Source organism: Artemia sp. Qi Xiang Cuo, chromosome 11, assembly GCF_049724085.1.
Source record: "Artemia sp. Qi Xiang Cuo chromosome 11, ASM4972408v1, whole genome shotgun sequence".
Lineage (NCBI taxonomy): Eukaryota > Metazoa > Arthropoda > Branchiopoda > Anostraca > Artemiidae > Artemia > Artemia sp. Qi Xiang Cuo.
This window is the reverse complement of record NC_142804.1, coordinates 21,878,689-21,901,209: the sequence shown is the minus strand read 5'-3', so window position 1 is coordinate 21,901,209 and position 22,521 is coordinate 21,878,689. Positions and strand designations below refer to the sequence as shown.

The window sequence follows — 22,521 nt, the reverse complement described above, 5'->3', positions numbered from 1 at the left end:
ATCCATGACTGTTTGTGGATAGTTTTATGTTCAAACTGAGTTGTGCCGACCATAAGATCATTACTCAGGGCAAAATCTACCAGGAGGGCTCCGTTTTCATTCATTTCACCAAGACCATGTCTCCCTAGGACTTGTGGACAGTAGTCTCTTTCTGCTCCGACCTTAGCATTGAAGTCCCCAACCACACAAAGAAGGTCATGTGATGGGACTTCGGGTGTCAATGACTGAAGAGCTTGGTAGAATGACTCCTTATCAGTATCGTTTGCATCATTTGTAGGATCATAACATGCAATGACTGAAATTTTCAGATGGTTGATTACAAATCTTGCAAGTTAGCATCTCTCACTGACTGGCTTCCATTCAACTAGTGATTTAATGGCCTGGTCAGACAGCATTATCCCAATTCCAGCCTGGTGTCGGGATTCATTTCCGTTGTAAATTAGCGAGTAACCCTCTCCTAGTTGTTCATGTCCAGATCCAATTCACCTGACTTCGCTTAGACTTGACTTGACTTATGTCCCATTCGTCCTTGGAGGTCGTTTTGGGGCCTCTTCTTTAACCAGTTCATTGATGTGCCTCTTGTAGGTACTTCTGTTGTCGGCCAGGCGGCAGAGTTGTGGCAGGTTGTAAGGTGAAAAGTTTTCTTTCCATCTCTTTGGAGGGTGACCTCTGGGTCGAGAACCGTGTACTTGTCCATCGAAGGTTATCTTCGGGAGATGAGTGCTAGCCATGCGTTGTGTATGTCCAAGCCATTTGAGTTGTTTTAGTTTTATTTTGTCCAGTATTGTAAATTGTACTTTCAGATTATGGAGAAGCTTGGAGATTCTGTCATGGAAGGTGATACAAGCAATGTGTCATAGAGATTTAGTTTTTTAGCCGACTAAGTAGCTTTCATTGCCTTTTTTAAGCGTACAAGATTTAAAGGCATAAACGATAATCAGACTAATGAGGGAGGAGAACAGTCTAGATTTTAAACTTGTTGTTAAGTTCTTATTCCTCCAAATAGGCATCAGAGCTTTAAAACAGGAGTTTGCAAGTGTCAGGCGTCTCTTGATGTCTTTGAGTTGGTTGTTATCATAAGTAAGTAAGCTCCCAAGGTAGGCGAAGCCTTCCACCCACTCAATGGTACCTTCACCAAGCTGAAGGCTGAGATTTACATGTGAATCGAATTTGCGTGAACAGCGCATGGCTTTCGTTTTTGAGGTGTTGATTGCCATCCCGAAGAGGTTGGTGGGCGAGTGAACGCTGTTAGCCTGAGATTGTAGATCTTGAAGGGACTCGGCTATTAGGACTATGTCATCAGCATATGCCAGTTTGTCTATCACCACTCCTCCGACACGGGCGCCGGGCGGGGTATTCGTGAGTGAAAGGGCTGCAGTTAAGAAGCGATTAAACAGCACCGGGTGATATTAGACAACCTTAAAGAACTCCAGTAGAGGTTTTGAAGCTATTGGCAAGTCGCTCTCCATTCATAACGTGGCTACTGAACTTCAAATGCATGTTTTTGCTAAGCGAGATCAGGTTGGATAAGATACCAAAGTAAAGAAGGATGTGCAATAGACCTTCTGTCCATATCCGATCAAAAGCTTGTTTAAAGTCTATGAAAAGGTGGTAGATGCTGCGCCCAAGTTCGCTATACTTTTCCATGATCTGCCAAACAGTGAATATCTGATCAATTGTTGATCTATTAGGTCGGAAGCCGGCTTGGTATTCCGGAATGACCAGTGAGGAAATGGCTCGTATACGCCCGAGCATGACTCTGGTGAGGATTTTTGCTGCGTGGCTGGTAAGACTTACTGGGCGGTAGTTGTCGCAGACAGCTTTAGAGCCTTTCTTATGCAGGGGAATGATCATGGCTTTGCACCAGGGTGAGGGGAAGTGACATTTTTCCCAAGAAGCTGTGGCAATTTTGTGGTAAAGGTCAAGGAGTGGTTTGCAGTTTACTTTCAGTATATCGGGCTGAATTCCATTGGGGCCGGCAGCTTTGTTTGTTCTCAAGTCTCTGATAGCTGCTTCTATTTCAGAGTGAAGAGGGGGAGGACTTGGATCTGTAGAGGTTATAGGGAAAGTGTTGAGAATTGTAGGGTCTGGGTGGATGCACAGATTCAATTTATTTTCAAAATAGTTTTCCCATCGTGAGCGGAGTCCATCTGCGGATTGTATTTGGTTTCCATGTTTGTCGAGAAGGCAGGACGCTTTGATTTCCTTCTGTTTGGCCAAGTCCCGCAAACTTCTAAGCTTGTAGTGGGGGTCTTCTTTCTTAAAGGCCGATTCACATTGATCACATGTTTCTTTAATAAAAGCACGATGAGCACGTCTGATGGATTTCTCTACAGCTCGTTTGAGTTGCTTGTACCGGTCCCTACTTTCTTTATCTTGCTTGTTCGTGAGTTGGCACTTTTTGTCGCAGAGTGAAATGATCTTAGAGTGAAATGACTTCGCTTGGAGCAAGGAGATATAGCTTGTACTTCTTCATCTCTCTGAGTAATTTTTTAGGTTTTGTCAGCTGGTTTAGTGTCCTTACATACCAAATCCAAATTTCGTATTAGTTTTTGCTGTCATAAATCGTGTCCGTGGGCGTGCTGAGGTCGTCGTCGAATGGTGTTGTGGGGTATCCGAGGCTATCCTCGATGTTTTTTTTTTGCAATTTGGGATTTTACGGGGATAGGTCGCAAGCCCACCGCCCAACCCTTCTCATTTTATAGACTTGGGACCGTCATGCCCCACCGACCTTTGCAGTCCAGGATCCTTGCAAGACCTACTTAATGATAATGACTTTCGCTTGCTTGAACTCTGCCAATCTCATGACCTTGTTATAGCAAATACCTACTTTCAACGTACAACTATCCACCGATACACGTGGTATAGTAATGAAGGTTACATAAAGTATATAATCAGCCACGTCATTAATTCAAAACGATGGAGATCAACACTGCGGAACTTCAGGCATTTCACAGAAATGCAGATCTCAGGCTTGTGTGCGCTGAAGTCCAGCTTCACCTCCAAGCACAACGACCGGAAAGAAGGCCAGGCACTGCAGATATTGAGAAACTCGAGGAGCCAGATACTCGCCTAAAGTATAGTATTGAGGTAACGAATCACTTCGAGCTCCTTAGCACACTTAGCAGCAGTGAAGCCACCTGAAAATATTTTAAACCTTAGACGAGGGAAGCAGCACCACTGGTGCTTGGCAAGAAAAGTTTTCCAAAAAAAAAATCGTGGCTAAATAATGAAACGCTGCAGGTCATAGAGCAATGACTCATTCACCGGGACCAAACTCACTTCGTTGCAAGGAAAGCCGGTGAAATTGAACTAGCAGCAAAAAAAGACATGGGTAGCCACTTCAACCACCTCTGAGATCTCACAGAAAATAAAACTCCTACGTTGGGATTTGTCCTATCCAGGGATGGGACACTTCTTTCTGATGAAGGCTCTTGTCTTGAGCAGTGGAAGAAACACTTCTGCTCGCTCCTAAACAACACCAGTCTGCCTGTTCCTCCAAATTTTAGTCTCAGAAAGTCTAGCAGTCAAAGACCAAAAGCAGATATTCCTCCAGATGAGCCCTTCAGTCCCTCAGAAATCGAAAATGCAGTTAAAAGGCTCAAGAATAATAAAGCTGCTTGTATCTGTGGCTTAAGCTCTGAATTACTGAGATATGCCGACCCTAAAATGGTCCTGTTCCTCCACCATTATCCCCTTATGGATGAGGAAAGGCTCTAGAAGCGACCGCGCGAATCACCGTGGAATAACTCTACTGTCAGTCCCTGGAAAACTTTTCTCAATGTTCCTGCTGGACAAATGTCAGAATATTATTCCTCGGATTCGGCGACTGGAGCCAGCTGCTTTTAAGTCGGACCATTCCACCATCTGTGGCAATTTTTACCACAGCAACCAATAATTAGAACCCAAGTCCTAGAATTGGTCTCGATCAAGAGCCCTTATCGCTGTTTAAATTCACAAAGTGAAAAGATTTTCAAACAGAGGTCTTTATTCTACAAAGTTCAGGAAAGGCCTGACCATTTCATATCAATAAAAATTCATTAAAAACGAAACTAGCTCATATCTTGGCTCTCCGCCAAAACAGGCAATTACCTTTTTTCAATTCAAATGCACTTCAACTTCGACTTCGGACACAAACACTTCAACTTCGGAATCTTCCAGCCTCGAGAATTCTGGAAAATTTCTTCCTACCAGGAACTTCTTTGGAATCTGATCCGAGACTGCAACCTTCACTAGAAGTTCAACAAGCAAACCATCTTCTGGTTTCACTCGTACGTCCACTACTTCCGTAGTGTATTCGTGTGTGTCGCCATATACACATCTCAAGCTTCTAGGCTCCTCCCAACCTAGAACTTTTCTGGTACCAACTGCGAGAGCAGAAATATTATGTCCGCTCCACTGTCCACCGGCATTTCAACATTCCTTCTGTCTACTTTGCCATAAAGCACTACCGCTGCCCCTGCCGACTCTTGGTGATCGGGTCTTTCCGGGCTCTCAGCCAGGAAACCCTGCTGCGTATTTTCTGGCTGTTGCTTTTTCCTCGGACAGTTCTTCGCAAAGTGTAACGTGTCATCATACACAAAGCAAGCTCTCCTGCTTCCTGCTCGGTGACTCTTGCGCGAGCTTCCTTCCTTGGACTCAGCTTTCGCTTGATGATTGCTGATCCCTCCTTTACGGGTGCCGTCAAAACTCCTGTTTCCTTCCCTCCTTGCCCGGATGCTGGCCTCTGTTATCGCCAACCGTCTTCAAACAATCTTTCGTTGTTTTACGAGCTAGGGCGCTAGCTTCCGCAAAAGAAACAACTTTCTTAAGAGTTTTGAACTGTCTCTGCCGAAGGGCTATCTGCAGGTGGTACGGTACTGCCTCCGTAAACTATTCCACCTGTAAAAGCTCAAAAATTTCTTCTACATCCTTCAATGGCACAACCACTCTGGCTGGCCGGGTGCTTGTTGCCGCCAGGTTCTCTGCCTGCGCTCTCAGCGATGTTGGACTGAGCCGTCTATTGAAGCTGGTTGTCAGCTTCCTTCCGAATTCTCCTTTGGATTCCTTTTATTCTTTTCTTCCACTTCAGAAGCGTAAGCGATACGTTTCATTTGTGACAGAATACTTCTCAAGTATTGCTGTCTTTAACAGCATCATAATCAGCAAATGTATCCGCCGATAAACCTGACATCGTCTCCAGTGCGGGACTGGAAAGAACTGGATACAACTGTGTAGCCCAATGTTCCCTAGGCCAGTTACTAGCCTTCACCGTGCTCTCAAACAGGCTTTAAAACGAGTCTATGCCGTCACTATCGGTCCGCTTCATTAGCTTGGGCCTAATTGTGGCTTGTGCTGTTGTAGGCTGCTGCTAATTTGCCGCAGGTTGACCCGCCAAGCTTGTTGTTAGGGCGTTCATTGCTATCATAAGCTGCATGTGCGATGTCATAAGCTGGTTAAACCGCGCTGCGATATTATGTTTATTTTATGGCATCATTTATTCTTCACTTATCCTGAATTTTCCGGGGCTTCCGGTGTTACTTATCCGACAAAAAATAAAGACCTTTTCAAGTAGTAACCCCCCTAACTTGTGACGTCATTTCCGTCCCACGGATCCTTAGGGATAAGCAATAGTACTTCTCAGATAAGTAATCTTGGATTGATCGAACGAACTATAGGGCAACAGTAGGTATCATCTCTTTGATGACCTGTGAACTTCTTGAAGCATAGATGTGATGTAAAGCAATTCGAGGAGATTTTTAACAGCAACACAGTTAAAGAAAAAAAAGAAGCAAATGGAGCAAGAAACCGGCAAATACCTTTCCAATCTTCAACAGAGAGTTCCATGTCTTCGAAACTTTGATCGTATGGAGGGGAAGTTGGTTCATCAGTTGGGTCAGCGTACTGAGCAAGGTAAGGATGAGCCAATGCTTGTTCTGCTGTCAATCTCTTCTCAGTATCGAGTTCCAACATCTTTTCAAGTAAATCGATGGCTAAAAAAAAATCATTCAAATCTGAGTAAAGTATACAAATCATTTTGAAAGTTGTGTCTATTCAAACTTTTCCAAGTTGTACATTAAATTTTGCTTATAATTTCTTTGGAAACAGGGTTAACAAGAATTTACAATCGCAAGACCGCCAATTTTCATCAATACAAATTATTGAACGAATTGCAATCAGAGGTGGACATAGAAAACAAAACGAGAAATAACAGTAGCTACCCAATAAAGGCTGTGATTACTACGCATAATAACATAACGTCATGATCTTTAGAGTATAAAAAAAAAAATCTTATGCTCTTTATGTCATTTAAACCATCTGTTTTGATGAATTTCTGAAAACTTAATTCATTGGTATTCTGTATACAGAGATCGTGCTTTGATTTAAGACTGGCGAAAGGCAGGTATCCAGGAAGTAAACTGGCACCCCTTTCCAATTCAAATCTTAACACTCGCGATTTGGTCTATCATTTCCAGTATTTTTCGCATAATACAGTTGTTTTTCGAGTAAAATACCAGCAATAAATTCCCACGCAGATCCTTGACAGCCAGAGGCGTAGCAAGGATTTTCAGGACTGGGAACAATGCCAGTTTCCTCCCCCCTTACCACCTTTTTGCCTCGCCAGATCCGATCAACTTTAGCACTAACGGTCTCCAAAAAGGAAGAAATACTAAAAATTGAGTTGTCAATATCCGACATAACAACTTAATTACATCCAAATTGGTTTCAGAATTTTCATCCTAATCACACTGAACGTTTTCTGATAATTGAACAGGTTTTTCTATAATATCGGGAATGGTCTTAACAGATTCAACTCTAGCATTCCACCGAGTTTATGATTCTGACTTAACTGGTACTACAACAGTAGGCCTATGCCTCTACCATCGAAGTATCGACTGGGAAAAGCATAAACAAATCGCCCTTACGTGCCAAATTCTATCTGACTAAATACTTTACACAGCATTGCACCCTATTACTCAATTTGTGACCATTTCTCATTCTCTTTAGAAATAGGGTTTTAAAGCTTGGGATCTATTTAACCTTCTGTTTTGATCATTCTTCTTTCTATTTTTTTCCATGTTATACTATAATCCTAATCCATTTCGGAGTTCTCGCGAGCAGTAATTTTGTCTGTTTTTTTTCCTCCAACTGTTAAAAACTATTTTCGGATTACAGAAAAGAACAAATACTTATTTTTTATTTTGGTGGTGAAAGCAGACAAACCATTGACAAACCATTGAGGTTGGAATTCGGATCGCATGATTCAAAGTCCTGAGTGCTCACCATTACACCATAGAACCTTGTTCTATTTGGCAATTTGTAGTTAAATGTTTATAGACTCTTTATCACAGTGAGCAGAGAATCCAAATTGGTTTGTCAGTATGCGAGTAAAAGCCACGGCCGTACCAATGATTTTTTTTCGGAGGAGTGTTAGTTCATATTTACCATGGCATATTTTTTATTTTAAAATAAAGTTAATATATACTTCGATGCCTTTTCATGATTACTACATAACAATAATTTATATCGGAAATAAAGTTCAGCCCCCCCCCCCTATATAAGTCTATTCAGGATATATATTTACACATATGGGGGTGGGGGTAGATTAGGCGGTAGGGGGGCTGAAATTCATTTCCGATAGAAATGATTATTATATTCGTAATCAGCATAAAAAAGGCATCGAATATTGTATTCACTTTATTCCTAACTCAATAATATGATTTGGTAAATATTTACCGGGGGTTTTACTCAAAGATTTTTTCGGAGGGGGGGGTTAAACGAAAAAAACCCTCAAAAAACGCATACAAAATTTGTTTATATCCGTTTTTGTTACGTTTTTACGAGTCAAAAATTTTTTCGGGAGGGGGTTCAAACCCCCTAGCCCCCCTCTGGGTACGTCCTTGGCAAGGACACATGGAAACATATCTAGTTAGGTAGTGAAGAGTTTGAATAATTAATAGACGTCGGTATTCGCATATTTATGAATCAAAATAGGAAGATCAGAGACGGCGCGCTAGCGCTTCCAAAGTAAAGAACGATGTGGGCACAATGTGTTTTTTGTTTTGTTTATTTCTCCATACCCAGGCACTTCGTATCAAAGGAGTTGTCGTAGAAAATTAAAAAAGGGCTCATTCAATTGCAAATTGGAGTGGCTAGTGCCCTTTTTAATATTCTAACTTGATTGGAAGGCAACTAGCCCCCCCCCCGCCCATTATTACCCCAAACACATCTACTGAAACTTTTGAGATAACCATTTTGTTCAGCGTAGTTTATTTCCAGATAGAAAATATCTTTTTGAGGAGGATACTCCCCCACAACCCTCGGGGCAAGGGTTTTAAGTTATGCCCTGGGGGCATATAAGGTTTTTTATAGAAGGTGTTGTCTTAGACACTTCAAAAAAGGATCGTTCGATCGGAAACTTAAAGGGCTACTGGCCTTTCTAATAGTCAAGTGATTGGAGGGCAACTAGCCCCCCCCCAAGGCCATCATTCTCCCAAACACATCCAATCAAAATTTTGAGATAGCCATTTTGTTTAGCATAGTTGATTTCCTCATATAAAATATGTTTTCGAGGAGGACACCCCCCGACAACCCTCGGGGCAAGGGTTTTAAGCTATGCCCTGGGGGCATATGAGTTTTTTATAGAAGGCGTTGTCTTAGAAATTTCAAGAAAGGCTTATTCGATTGGAAATTAAAAGGGCTAGTGCCCTTTTTAATAGTCAAAAGTGATTGGAGGGCAACTAGCCCCCCCCCCACGACCAGCATTCCCCCAAACACATCCAATCAAAATTTTGAGATAACCATTTTGTTCAGTGTTGTTGATTTTGAGATGGAAAATATATTTTTGAGGAGGACACTCCCCAACAACCCTCCGAGCAAGGGTTGTAAGCTATGCCCTGGGGTCATATGAGATTTTTATAGAAGGCGTTGTCGTACAAACTTCGAAAAAGGTTCATTCGATTGGGAATTCAAAGGACCAGTGCCCTTTTTCATAGTTGAAAGTGATTAGACGATAACAAACCCCCCTCTCCCCCCCACCATTTCCCCAAACACATCCAATAAAAATTTTGAGATAGCCATTTTGTTCAACGTAGTTTAAAAATCAGGAAATAAAGTCTTTGAGGATGACAACCCCCTCAAAACCCTCAGGACAATTATTGTAAGTTATGCCCTGGGGACATATACAGTTTTTATAGAAAGTATTGTCGTAGAAACTTCAAAAAGGGCCCATTCGATTAGAAATTGAAATTACTTGTGGCCTTTTTAATAGTCGAAAGTAATTGGAAGGCAACTAATACCCCTTCCACACCTGCCATTTCCCTAAACACATCCAATCAAAATTTTGAAATAGCCATTTTGTTCTGTTTAGTTAAAGTGCAGGAAATTAAAACTTTGAGCAGGAAACTCCCCTCACAGTCTTCAGAACAAGGGTTATAAGTTTTGTCATGGAGGCATGTAAGTTTTTATTGAAATTTTTAACGTAGAAAAATGAAAGTACTCATTAGATTTGAAATTCAAACGTCTATTGCCCTTTTTAATAGTCGAAAGTAATTTGAGGGCAACTAGCCCCCTCTCTCGCCTACCTCTTCCTCAAACACACCCAATCAGAATTTTTAGATGACCATTTTGTCAAGTGTTGTGGATTTCTAGATAGAAATTATGTTTTGAGGAGGAAACTCTTCCACAGCCCTCAGGGCAAGGGTTGTAAATTATGCCCTTTGGGCATATAAGTTTTTTTCTGAACGCGTCGTCATAGAAACTTCAAAAAGGGCTCCTTCGATTGGAAATTGAAATGACTAGTACCCTTTTTAATGGTCGAAAATGATTGGAACACATAACACCCTTTCTTCGTCCACCATTTCCCCAAACATAACAAATCAAAATTTTGAAATAGCTATTTTATTCCAAGCAGTTAAAGTTCAGGAAATTATACCTTAGAGCACGACACTCCCCCCACAGTGTTCAGGGCAAGGGTTATAGGTTATGCCCCGGGGGTATATAAGGTTTTATTGAAATGTTTGTCGTAGAATCTTAAAAAAGGGCTCATTCGATTGGTTATTCAAAGGGCTAGTTCCCTTTTTAATAGTCGAAAGTGATTTGAAAGCAACTAATCCCCCTCTCACGCCCACCTTTTCCCCAAACACATCCAATCAAATTTTTTAACTATCCATTTTATTAAACGCAGTAGATAGTTTTGGAGGTTAGATCTTTAAAAATGACAATCTCTCCCCCCCCTCACAACCCATAGGGCAAAAGTTTTGAGTCATGCTCTTGCATCCTGTAAGGTTTTTCTTAAAGGCAATGTGGTAAAAACACCAAAAAGTGTTAATTCAATTGAAAGTTGAAAAGGCTAGTGCAGCTTTTAATAGTTGAAAGTGATTGAAGGGCAAGTAACCCCCTCTCACGCCCACCATTTCCCCAAACATATCCAATTCAAAGTTTTGATATTCGAAAGTTCTGGAAATTAAGTCTTTTAGGATAATAACCCCATCAGAGCTTTCAGTGCAAAGGTTGTAAGTTATGCCCTGGGGGCATATAAGGTCTATATAGAAAGTTGCTGTAGAATTTTTAAAGGGGCTTATTTGATTGGAAATTGAAATCGCTCTTTTTAATAGTCGAAAGTGAGGGGCAAAAACCAACAAAGAGAAAAGACAAATGCAAAACAACGCAGATATTTCGCCTGTATCACAAACAAGGCGTCTTCAGCACGAAAGACAGAAGAAGACCAAGATAAAAAAAAAAACAAGTTAAAACTAAAAAAACAATAAAACACCCACCAAAACAAAAAATGTACAATTGGCGCAAACTGATCCACGAAGGGAAAAGATTCTAATATGGAGTTACTTCAGTGAGAACACCAGAGCAACTACGGAAAAATTAAAAAAATGGAAATCACTTTAACTATTCTGTTTCGAAATAGTCCTTTTATTGGCTATTATTGAAGCAATTCGTTTTGGTCTGGCAGGTTAAACAGTCCCCTTGGGCTAATTTATTACGTTATTTCCATTATTGACTGATGACTAACTCTTTAGAAGATTATCATAAATTGTGTTAATATTTAATCTAACCGTGTCTCTATTTATCGAACGGTTAGTAAACATATATTGTTTTAATTTCTATTGGCTTCTCTAGCTCATTGAGTATACCCCCTATCATTCGAAATAGCTTAGGCCTCATCAAATTCTATACAGTGATCTGGTTGAAACCAAATATGTTCTGCTAAAGCTGACACAAAAGTTTCTGGAGGCTTGCTTAATACCCATCTATAGTATATTCAATGATATTGTGTCTGAGCTTGTATCTTTGCTGGTAACTTGAAAAAGTTTCTGAATTATTTTGAGGTCTTTTCTCGTTGTTGTTTACCCTCGAAAGATAGATTTTTTGTCAAGTAATGTTTGTATGACCTTCTCCAATTGTTAGAATAAACCCTTTTCCCTGGGTATTTTCACCAGCGCCATCTTTTTTCTCGGGTAGATTGGCTCGCCATCTATAGTTTCAATTTTCCATAGTGCCATTTTTGATTCCTTATTGTTAAGAAGCGTACTGGGAACTAGCAGAAGAGGGGAAGGAGTCTCCCGCAATCGACGTATTGTACCCACCGGTATTAAGTTACCCGTAAATTGCGGGGGACAGTTGAGGGGGTCCTTACGCTTCCTTTGTTCCTAGGTTCCTTCATTCTATATGTATCCAGCATTTGGTGCTGATGGCGTGGACCGCTGGAGTGCTCATTTATTGTCCTGTTCTGAATTTTGTCCAAAACAGTATCGAAAAAGGCTTTTCTGCAGATTATTATGAAGAAATATATGTCTGAATTTTTCACGCTCGCCCAAGTTTTTGAAGCAAGGAGGCAAATCTTCTAGTTTTGCCATCCTGGGGGAATTCAGGCGATACTATTGCAAAGTATGATGCTGCTGATGTTGGTCTGCCAATCTTTGTCATCCGCCACCTTAGTGAAGTACCACTTATTACTGCCGATGCTTTTTGTGCGTTGAGTTGTCGTGTAAACTCCTGTTTGTCTGGGCTACGCTGTTCGTCTGAATGTGTGAGAACTGTCTTGCCTGGAACAATTGGATGTCCTCCGTTGTTAATGCAAGAATGTACTGTCTCTTCAAAACCGTCCTATGCAGTTATTCTAAAAAACCCACCTATTGACTTCAAAGATCCTATTGAGCGCAAAGAGACCCCTGATACCCTGTATGGTCATGAGGGAATCTTAAGTGTGAGATCTGGTCATGTCAAGAAAAGGTGGGTAGTCCATACCCGAGATAAAGCCTCAGCCGTCTCTCTCGCCGCCGCTGCAAATACTCAGCTAAATGTATCCACTCATGTTCTTAATCAAAAAGTGCATGGTATTGTGAGTAACATCCCTGTTGTTTTGCAAAAGTCACAGCTTTTTAGGATGATCTCCGGTCTCGTTGATGCAACTAAAATTGGAAGTTTCGGATCCTTCCGCCTTGAATTTCTAGATGATGCTGCCTTAATAAAGCTATAAATGAAGGTTTGTGTTTGTGATACGAGCCTTTTAAAATTAGACATTTTCAGAAGCTACATCCTAGATGCTACTGTTGTCAATCGCCGAACCATATTGTCGGAAATTGCCCATTCCCATCGACTAATCAAAAGTATTTTCGGTGCGCTGCTGGACATTGTAACACACGTGATAATCCTTGCACTGAAAGCCCGAATTGCGCCAACTGCGGGGGAAATCATGTTTCATATAGTCTCAGATGCCCAGTGTTAAAAAAAGATCGACTTATCGACCCTCTAGTGCTGCTTGATAACATCGCTAAGGATCTGAGGACCAATACTGCAAGGAAGATCTGTGCCAGTGACCCCCTCACTTATTTTTTTCCAGATTAGTGATTCTATGCATATTGTTTAGTTATTTATGTTGTGTGTTTCCTTATTTTGTCCTTTTGGGTTATATTATTAGTGTTTCGTTTTTTACTCTATATCTGTTTTGTATTGCGGGTTATAAATAAACTTACTTGCTTACTTACTTATGTTTGTGTTTTCCTATTAAATCTCGGTGTTCATTAAACGTTTCAACAAATTGCTGGTGATACCTACCAATATAGAATTTCCCACAAGAACAAGGAATTCTATCCACCCAACTTACTAAATTTCCCTGGGCTAAATCCTTACCAGAACTAAATAAACTACCCAATGGCCTCAACTATTGGAAACATCTATCAATACCAAATTTACGCAAAACCCGTGAAAGTTTCTCACCCAAACCCGGTACATATGGCAATGAAATGAAACTATTTGATACATCTAAATCCAAAGACTGAGAAACACCAATAACCCTACTATCATGTTTAATACGTCTATTTTCAATTATTTTGTCAATGAACTTAATTGGGTAAATATTATAAAACAAAATATCCCTCGAGTATAATAATTCCAAATCCGTAAATTCTTTAGAACAAATTCTAAAGGATCCATGCACTAGTAAAATAACAACCCCCTGTTTCACTGACATAGGGTGGCAAGAATGAAAATTCAAATACCTATCATTGCGCGTTGGTTTTCTGTAAATCGAGAAAAGTAAATGGAAGTCCCTTTTAATTAATAAAATATCTAGAGAAGGTAATTTATTATTTTCCTCAAACTCAACTGTAAATTTAATATTATTATCAAAACTATTTAAATGCTTAAAAAATAGGTCTAAGGATTCCAATCCATATTTCCAAACGCACACCACATCATCCATGAACCTACCCCAGAAACAAGGGGAGATTCCAAAACTGTGTATAGCAGAGGTTTCAATAGCATCTATGAAAAGATTTGCCAATAAAGGAGAGAGAGAGAAGCCCCCATAGGTAACCCAAAAATTTGTCTATAAAACTACCCTCTAAAACCAAAATAAAAAGAAAATTCATTTACTAGGATAATTAGTTTCAAAATGACTTCGATATCCAAACTGGCTAAAGTCACATCTTGCATTAAATCAAACTTTTTTTCTAATTTACTCTTTAAAATGTCCTCGCACCTTTTTAAATCACAATTTGAATACATGGAAACAACATCGTAACTACAAAGAATTGAACTATCCTCCAACGTGGAATTTTTCAATTTTTTAGTAAGATCAGTCGAATTTTTTAAATATGATCTTTGTGTTCCCAAAAATGGACGCAATGCTACCGACAACCATTTTCCTAATTTCGAAACAGGTTATAGAAAAGTTGACACAACGGGGCGGAGGAGCTCCAGTCTTATGAATCTTAGGTAAACCATAGATCTTGGGTGCCGAACAACCCCTAGGATAATATTTGTTATAAAACTAGGGTAATGTGAAAATAATTTTTCAATGACTCCAATTCCTTTCTTGTTGATTTTACATACTTATCAGTAGGATCAAAATCAAGTTTTTTGTATGTAATAGTGTCAGAAAGAGTGAATTTCATTTGATTATTATAGTCTTCAGTGTTCATAATTACAATCGTGCTTCCCTTATCGGCTCTGGTGATAGTAAGGAATTTATCCTTTTTCAAATCTGAAAGTATTTTAATGTCATTTTTTTGTGAGATGTCTTTACAAATCAAGCTCACATTAAAGGTGCTTAGTTTTCTTACGATCTCGGCTCTAAATTCTTGAAGATTATCAACTTTATCTATAGAAGCCATAATTTCTGACTCCTTATTCCTGGTCACTTAAAAATGGCATTAGAAATTATAATTTAAGTACGAATGAGCCCTCTCGCGACATTCTAGGGCAACTGGGTCGATGTTATCATTCCCTAGAAAAAAAAATACAAAAATAAAAAAAAAAAAAATTAACACGCATCCGTGATCTTTCTTCTGGCCAAAAATACAAAATTCCGCATTTCAAGGAGGCACACTTGTGCCTCTATAAAGAGGCGACCCACCACAATGTTAAGCGATTTCAGGTCCTAGAGGTCGCAGAGAGACGGCAGTAATCGCATTTTGTAGCCCGAGCTCAAACTAAGAAACTTGCAAAAATTCCTCCTCCTCCGACTTTATCTTCATGGGGTAAACTGGGCCGGAAGTTCGGACCCTCCAACCACAGCCCCCTTTAACGTTGTCCGATTGGGCTGAAATTTAGAGGTTAAGCTTTCCTAGGGCCCGGGAGCTTATCCTAGAAATTTCAGCTCAATCCGATCACTCCTTCCCTGTTTTCAAAAAACCAAATATAGCCACTTAAAATTCGTCATTTCTTTTTTTTTCTTAGCCACGCCTACAGGCCACAGGTGGCAACTGATCCGGGTGAATGAGGACTCATTGGAAACAGAATTCAACCTGTTAGGGTCTTTTGATATTTTCAGACCAAAAAAATTATCCCCCGAATTTACATTTACGAAAAACCTCGTTTTCCTATATTAGCCCATGTTAGTTTTTCCCACCACAACCCCCCTTTAACGGTGTCTGATCTGGCAGAAATTTAGAGAATGAGCTTTCCTAGGACCTGGGAGCTTATCCTCAAAATTTCAGCTCAATTTGATCACCCCTTCCCTGTTTTCCATAAACCAAATATCGAGTTTTTTGGGAGTTTGCTTGCGTCGTAAATAGATCCCATTTACTAAAAAACAATTACTGTTGTATCTGTATAGTCTAGCGGTTATACTCCGGACATTCAGGCGGAAAACCCGGGTTCGATTCACCATCATAGCAATTTTTTTAATACTGAATTCAAACTAAAAAGAAACTCAGTTTCTTTTTTAAATTATTTGAAAAAAATTACGTTTTCTAAAGAGTTAAAGAGGCTGAGTTACAAGGAGCAATAATAAGTAATAAACTGCACAAAAACGTGCAGAAATTATTTGAAAAAAACTACGTTTTCTAAAGAGTTAAAGAGGCTGAGTTACAAGGTCGAACCTTAAAACGTACAGGGATTAGGAGGCACAGTTGAGGGCTGCCGCCCCCAAATCCCCGCTTTCGCAGCCTTTAAATAAAAAAAAGTTTTTTTAAACTGAAAGTAAGGAGCGACATTAAATCTTAAAACGAACAGAAATTATTCCGTATATGAAAGAGGCTGTGCCCTCCTCAACGCCTCGCTCTTTACGCTAAAGTTTGACTTTCTCACAACTCTTTTTTTAAACAATAAAAACTTTAGCGTAAAGAGCGAGGCGTTGAGGAGGGCACAGCCTCTTTCATATACGGAATAATTTCTGTTCGTTTTAAGATTTAATGTCGCTCCTTACTTTCAGTTTAAAAAAACTTTTTTTTTATTTAAAGGCTGCGAAAGCGGGGGTTTGGGGGCGGCAGCCCCCAACTGTGCCTCCTAATCCCTGTACGTTTTAAGGTTCGACCTTGTAACTCAGCCTCTTTAACTCTTTAGAAAACGTAGTTTTTTTCAAATAATTTCCATATAGGAGCTTGAAAGCTCAATAGTAGGGTTCTCTGATACGCTGAATCTAATGTTGTGATTTTCATTAAGATTCTATGAATTTTAAGGGATATTTCTCCTTTTTTCAAAAAATACGGTATTTTTTCAAAAATAAGGAAAATTACCTCTTAACTTTTTATGGGAAAGACTAAACCCGATGACACTTATATATTTAAAATCAGTATAAAAATCCAATTGAATGAATGATTTTATTCAGTTACTAGACCCGTACAGAGTATTTCACTATCTAATCTACAAAATATAGCATAAAATATCAAAAACTGAGAAACACAAGCAAAATACTAAACACCACACAGAAATAAGGAAAAGAAAAACAATATATTGACAACAATTATTAGCACTTAATAGTAATTAAATTAAGGAAAAAAAAAAAAAAAAAAAAAAAAAATCTATACAATATCTAGTCTCTTTGTTCGGTTCAAGTATTCCAAAACGGCATACCGAGCCTCATTGATGAACCAGATAACATTAATATTAAAATTATTAGAGGAAGAAAAACCTTGTAATTTATATTGCATTTCAATTCTTTCATTTTCAAAAAATTTACACTCAAACAGATAATGATATAAAGTCTCCTCGTCACCACAATCACAATTGGAACAATCGCTTTTATTAATTATACATAAAAATGAATTTAATTTACAGTGACCAGTTACAATTTGTGTCAGCTTATAATTAGGAGTAATTTTTGTGACTTGAACAAGGTCAGTATGATCAGTAAAAAACTGAAGGGTCCAGGGCTTAACAGCTTGGCAAAATAGATCATACCATTTCATATATAGGTTTTTACGTTAGGTTTTCCGGATTTCATTTAAATTATTAGATGTAGAAAGGGAATTACCCAATAGAAAATTTAGTTGCGAGTCTGTATAATGTGAAATATCATTTATATTATAATTTTTTAATTTGCTGAGAGGTGGCCAGTAATCGGTCATATCTATCCTTAGATATCTGGTGAAATACATCTCTTTAGCTCTCCAATATTAAGGAAGGCAACCAGCTAAAGCCGTTATTGTCTCAGTTTTAGCGGATAAAAAAGCTTTGGAAGTCAAAACCGTGAAAAGTCATTGGACAAATACTATCTTTTTTACAAGTTTTTTTTTATTCAGAACTGACTGCCAGATGGGTATTGAATACAATATTGGGGGTTCAAGAGAGGCTTTATTTAAGTTTCTTAGTGCAAATGGCTTAAGACCCCAAGTGGTTATGGCGGCACATGAAAATTTTGTTGAATATCGTTTGGCGACTTTTATTTTACTTTCAACATGATCAGTCAATAGTAATTTTCTATCAAGAATTAGCAAAAGTACCTAACTCTATCGCTTATTAGTATTCTATGGCTTAAAAACTGAAGATTAATCTGTGTAATTTCTCTTTTCTTTATATAGATGATAGCATCTTATTTATTAACGTCAAATTTTAATTTATTTTCGTCTGCCCAATTTTCTAATAGTGTAAATATCTTTTTTGCAGTATGATTTAGGAAATTGGCATCTTTAGAAGATATTGTTATACAAATATCATCAGCATACGCTTGTATTGTACTACCTGTCGGTAAATCTGAACGAAGCAAATCGTCCACATTAATAGACCATAAGAACGGAGAGAGTATGCCTCCTTGTGGGCAGGATTTTTGAAGGATACGAGTTATATTATCAGCTTTGTAACAATAAGAAACTGATTTATCTGATGGATAACTTTTAATCAACATAACTAGAGGAGTAGGACAACCTAAATATAATAACTTTTTTAAAATCCCGGGGTGCCATGCATTGTCGAAGGCACCTTTAATATCAAAGAGAAGACAAAGTGTAAATTTCTTCAACTTATTATTTTCTTCCACTGTTGTAACGAGTATATCCAGAGCATCTACTGCTGATTTACCATTAACACATCCAAACTGGTTGTTAGAAATCCAGTCCTTATTAATAATTAAATCATTCAAAATACATGATGGGATTCTTTTGAATATTTTGCCAAAAACTGGTGTCAAGATGATGGGTCGATAAGAAGACGGTAAACCGTCATTGATTCTTCCTCGTTTAGGAATAACTATGATTTTAGCTTTTTTCCAATGTCTTGGAAAATACATTATATTCAAACATGCATTATATATTTTAAGTAAAGTGGGGGCCAAGACATTAGAATTTTTTTAAATAACTATATTGACTATACCATCTAGGCCAGGAACTTTCAATGGTTTAAGAGAATTAATAGCATCTTGTAATGAATCAGTTGATATTGGTGACAGTTTATCTTGGTTATTATCAAATACATATTCAAGTTGACCTCGAATCTGGTGGTGATAAGAAGTTTCCGTTGAACAATCATCGGGGGTAAACCATTTGTCAAAGAATACCTCACCAGCTTCCTGGTATGATTCGGCGAACACACCATTATCTTTTGCAACATGTTTATCTTTTGCAATACATATGGGCGGGAGGGGTCTCCAGAGATATTAGCGGCCTTTGTTTAAACCAAATTTTTTCCAGTCTTTAAGTTTGTAATTTTTAATTTAATCTGAATACAGTCGTTTTTTCATTTTCATAGAATGATAATTTTCATCAGCTGAGTGAATTTTAAATTTTTTGAATGCTCTTCTATAATTGCGCCTTAATTCAGTTAATTTTGGGGTCCACCATCTTGTATACTTATTGAGAATGATATTTTTTTTTCTCAGGTATTGCAATATTAGTTCCGATTTGTATTATATTTGTAAGGCTTTCAACACAATTGTCAATCTCTTGTTTATTTTCCAAAGGCATGGCAAAAATGTCGTCGATATTATCTAAAATATGTTTGCTAAATACATTCCAATTCGCTTTCTTGTAATTGAAACGTGGATCAGTCAAATTTATAACAGAGGAGTCTTGAGTGGTACTTAACCATAGATTAAAAGAAAGATAGCCGTTATCCGAAGGAATGGGGTAAGCTAATACTTTTCAATTATAAATATTACAGTATAAACGATTTCTGACAGTGGTTAGATCAGAGCTCGTGGTATTAAATCTTGAATATGTTGCTACTGATTGGTCATTTACAACAACTAATGGCAAACATGCAAAAAACAATTCCATCTCAGCCCCTCTCCCGTCAGTAATATTACTAGAAAGCCAAATAGGGCTTCTGGCATTAAAATCCCCACCTAAAATTAATGTAGACCTATTTCCTAATGTCTCAATCGGAGATAGACATAAGGAGGGGTTTTTACATGAAGGAGGACAATAAGCTGATACAACTGTAAAGGTCTTCTTATTAATATAAATGGAAACTACAACACATTCATTTGTTGAAACATCATAATGTAAATCTGCTTTCAGCGTAAGTTTAACAAATATTGCTGCGCTATAAAAATTATTCGGAGGATCAAATTTAGAAAAACACCAGTAATTTGGTGGTACCGAGGAGACTTTTAAATTTTTATTCACGTATGGCTCTTGAACTAAAATAACATCTGGTTCAATTATCTCAATATTTTTATACAATTCTAATAAAGCTACATACGAGTGTTGTAAATTAATCTGAAGAAATGATAAATTATTTACTTGTGATGCGCTATGCATTTAAATTGTGTAGTCGATATTTTTTTTTAATTGATCAGTTATTTCTCGAGCGATTGGACAGTTTTTATAGTCGTACGATGGATGTGGTTCACATTTGACCTGTCCTTTATAGCATGAACGACAGCACGGATGGCTTGTTAAAAATTTAGTGCAGTCATTGTAATTGTGGTCGCCCTAGCACCAAGAGCACGTTAAATCACCTTTGCACTCCGACTTCTTATGTCCGAAAAGGCAACAATTGGTGCATTGTATAAGGTTGATATAGTCCTCGCAATATAGGCGTAAAACTCTAAAATTGAGCCCTCCTGTTTTTAAAATTTCTGCTCTGATCTTTGGGCTCATTTCTAATATTACGCTGCAGGTTTTTCCTTTTTCCACAATGGTAACCACTTCTAAGGTTTCTCCAGTAGTAACGAGATTTATAAGATCTGAATTACTTTGACCTATAAACTCTTTTCACTCTGATTTACTTTTAAATGAAAGAGTACCACTCACAAGCATTCTTGGCCGGCGTTTTTTCACTTCCCTCGGAGTATATTTTGGTGCTGCAGAATTTTCATTGAAAACAGAGCATTGCTCAAATCTTGTTTTGAAGTAAGTTAAACAATAATTTTACATTCTCGGCCTTGTATGATTTTTTTTAGCTGAGAATTTGCTGATATCTCTTCTGATTATTTCGCTAATATCTTGCACAATTTTTGCTGGGGGTCCCTCCTTTTCTTTATATGATCAATACCCTCATTACTACTTGGCTCAAGAATGATACTACAGGTTTCAGGACCTTTCACAACGCTAGAGTATGGTCTACAATTTACAGAGGAAGGTGGAGCCACTGTGTCTTTATTTTCCAATTTTTGCTGTAATTTAATTATATTTTGGAGATTAACATTCTCGTTGCGCAGGAGATTTGCGTTTTCTTCTAATAGCTGATGATATATGAACTGAACTCGCTCACAAATTTCAAATGCATAGTCCCTACCTCCAGGAATTTTTTTAACCTTGCTGAGAATTCCTTTTAGGGCACTAATTAGTGTAGCAATACTTGTTTCATTTTCTACACCTAACTGCACAAGGGTCTCATCAATAGTTGGACTATCTGATAAACTTTCCATCATTAAAAACACTAGTAAAATCCTTTCATGGCTATGAATATCCGTAACACGAGACCCGAACACAGTTTACATCCTTTTCACCAGATGTTTACAGAACGGGTATCTGAACTAGACTCTCATAAAAATCCAATTCTTTTGATGTATCTATTGGTATCAAAATTCGGTTTTTTAGAGTTTATATTACTATTGACCCGGGTTACTCCTTACTTACGATTCGATAAAACGAACTGTTTGATAAGGTAACATAGGTAAGCTCAAAATATATTCAACTACTAGGTATATTTTGTGACTTTGGGAGCAATTTTGTGGTTTAGTTGATTCGACTCCGAAGCAGCTCTGGATTGAAGCGTTTTAGATTCAATGTGTGATTACGCACAATTTATTAGATTTGATGGCTTTTTTATGAACTACCAGCTCATATTTTTTATGTCTCTCTCTCTCTCTCTCTCTCTCCCTCTTTCTCTCCTTCGCTCTCTCTCTATCTCTCTTTTATACTTTTGCTTTTTTAGTGTTAGCGTTTAAAGAAAACAGGTATCCCCACCCCACCACCAACGCACATACATCCTTACGAACATTAAATACTATTCATTCATTTTTAGATTACATATTTTTAAAATATCTTAACTTAAAAAAAAAAATAACCAAAGATTATAAAAGAAAGTTATGCTAATTAAAATAATTCTTAAAAAAAGGTTCCACCGAGATTTGAACTCGGATCGCAGGATTCAAAGTCCTGAGTGCTAACCATTACACCACAGAACCTTGTTATAAATGGCAGACGCTCTATCACAGTTAGCAGAGTTCAAGTTCAAGTTCATTTAATTTCTCATTAAATCACTACAAGACAAAATAAAACTTTTACAATAAGAATCAATGGAAAACAAAATATTTACAGAGGGTGCCTACACAGTGAGTTATACTCGAAAACAGGCACCCTAAAAAAAATAAAAGAAATAATAATAATAATAACAAATGATGAAAAGAAATAATAATACACTAGATATACTAGGAAAAAAATGAGACACCACACTGAACCCACAGCCCACTCCTCAAATCAATAAATTACCCCATAATTAAATAATTAGCAACAATAGCACCGGCCAAAATGACTTCAAATAAATGAATAGTTATCTATAATTACTTATTATATATAGTTTGAATTTAGCTTTAGAAACTGGAATAGAAAAACAAGAATCTATATTACCTTCATAAATATTCCAGAACTTTATTATTTAATTTTTAGGATAAAATCTGGATCTTTCAGTTCGGATTCTAGGGCAAGGTAATTTGGCGGAACTTCTTCTTAAACAATAATTATTCTGGACCAAAGAAACTAAAGAGAAGTTACTAGAATTTAAAGCAAATGGTAATAATTCTTTTATTTTTTTTAGTCTCAAAAGGACAAAATGTGCAGTCAGGACTAAATCAACTGGCAATATTCTTAAAAATGTCTAAAGACTCTTAGTAGGGGATTTATCAGGGAGGAAAGATAGGGA

At 37.9% G+C, this 22,521-nt stretch overlaps 1 protein-coding gene and 1 non-coding gene across 2 annotated transcripts in view; both read right to left on the bottom strand.

Moving 5' to 3' along the window:
* LOC148946760 (mitogen-activated protein kinase 14-like) overlaps window positions 1–5,913 on the bottom strand; it is a 69,870-nt gene extending 63,957 nt beyond the window's left edge. The window contains 1 exon segment of the mRNA XM_089096589.1: window positions 5,799–5,913. The gene's annotated coding sequence lies outside the window, so the exon portion shown is untranslated.
* A 15,802-nt stretch (window positions 5,914–21,715) lies between these two features.
* TRNAQ-UUG (transfer RNA glutamine (anticodon UUG)) lies at window positions 21,716–21,787 on the bottom strand. The gene has a single exon. It is a non-coding gene; the product is annotated as a tRNA-Gln (tRNA).
* Window positions 21,788–22,521: the final 734 nt, after the last annotated feature.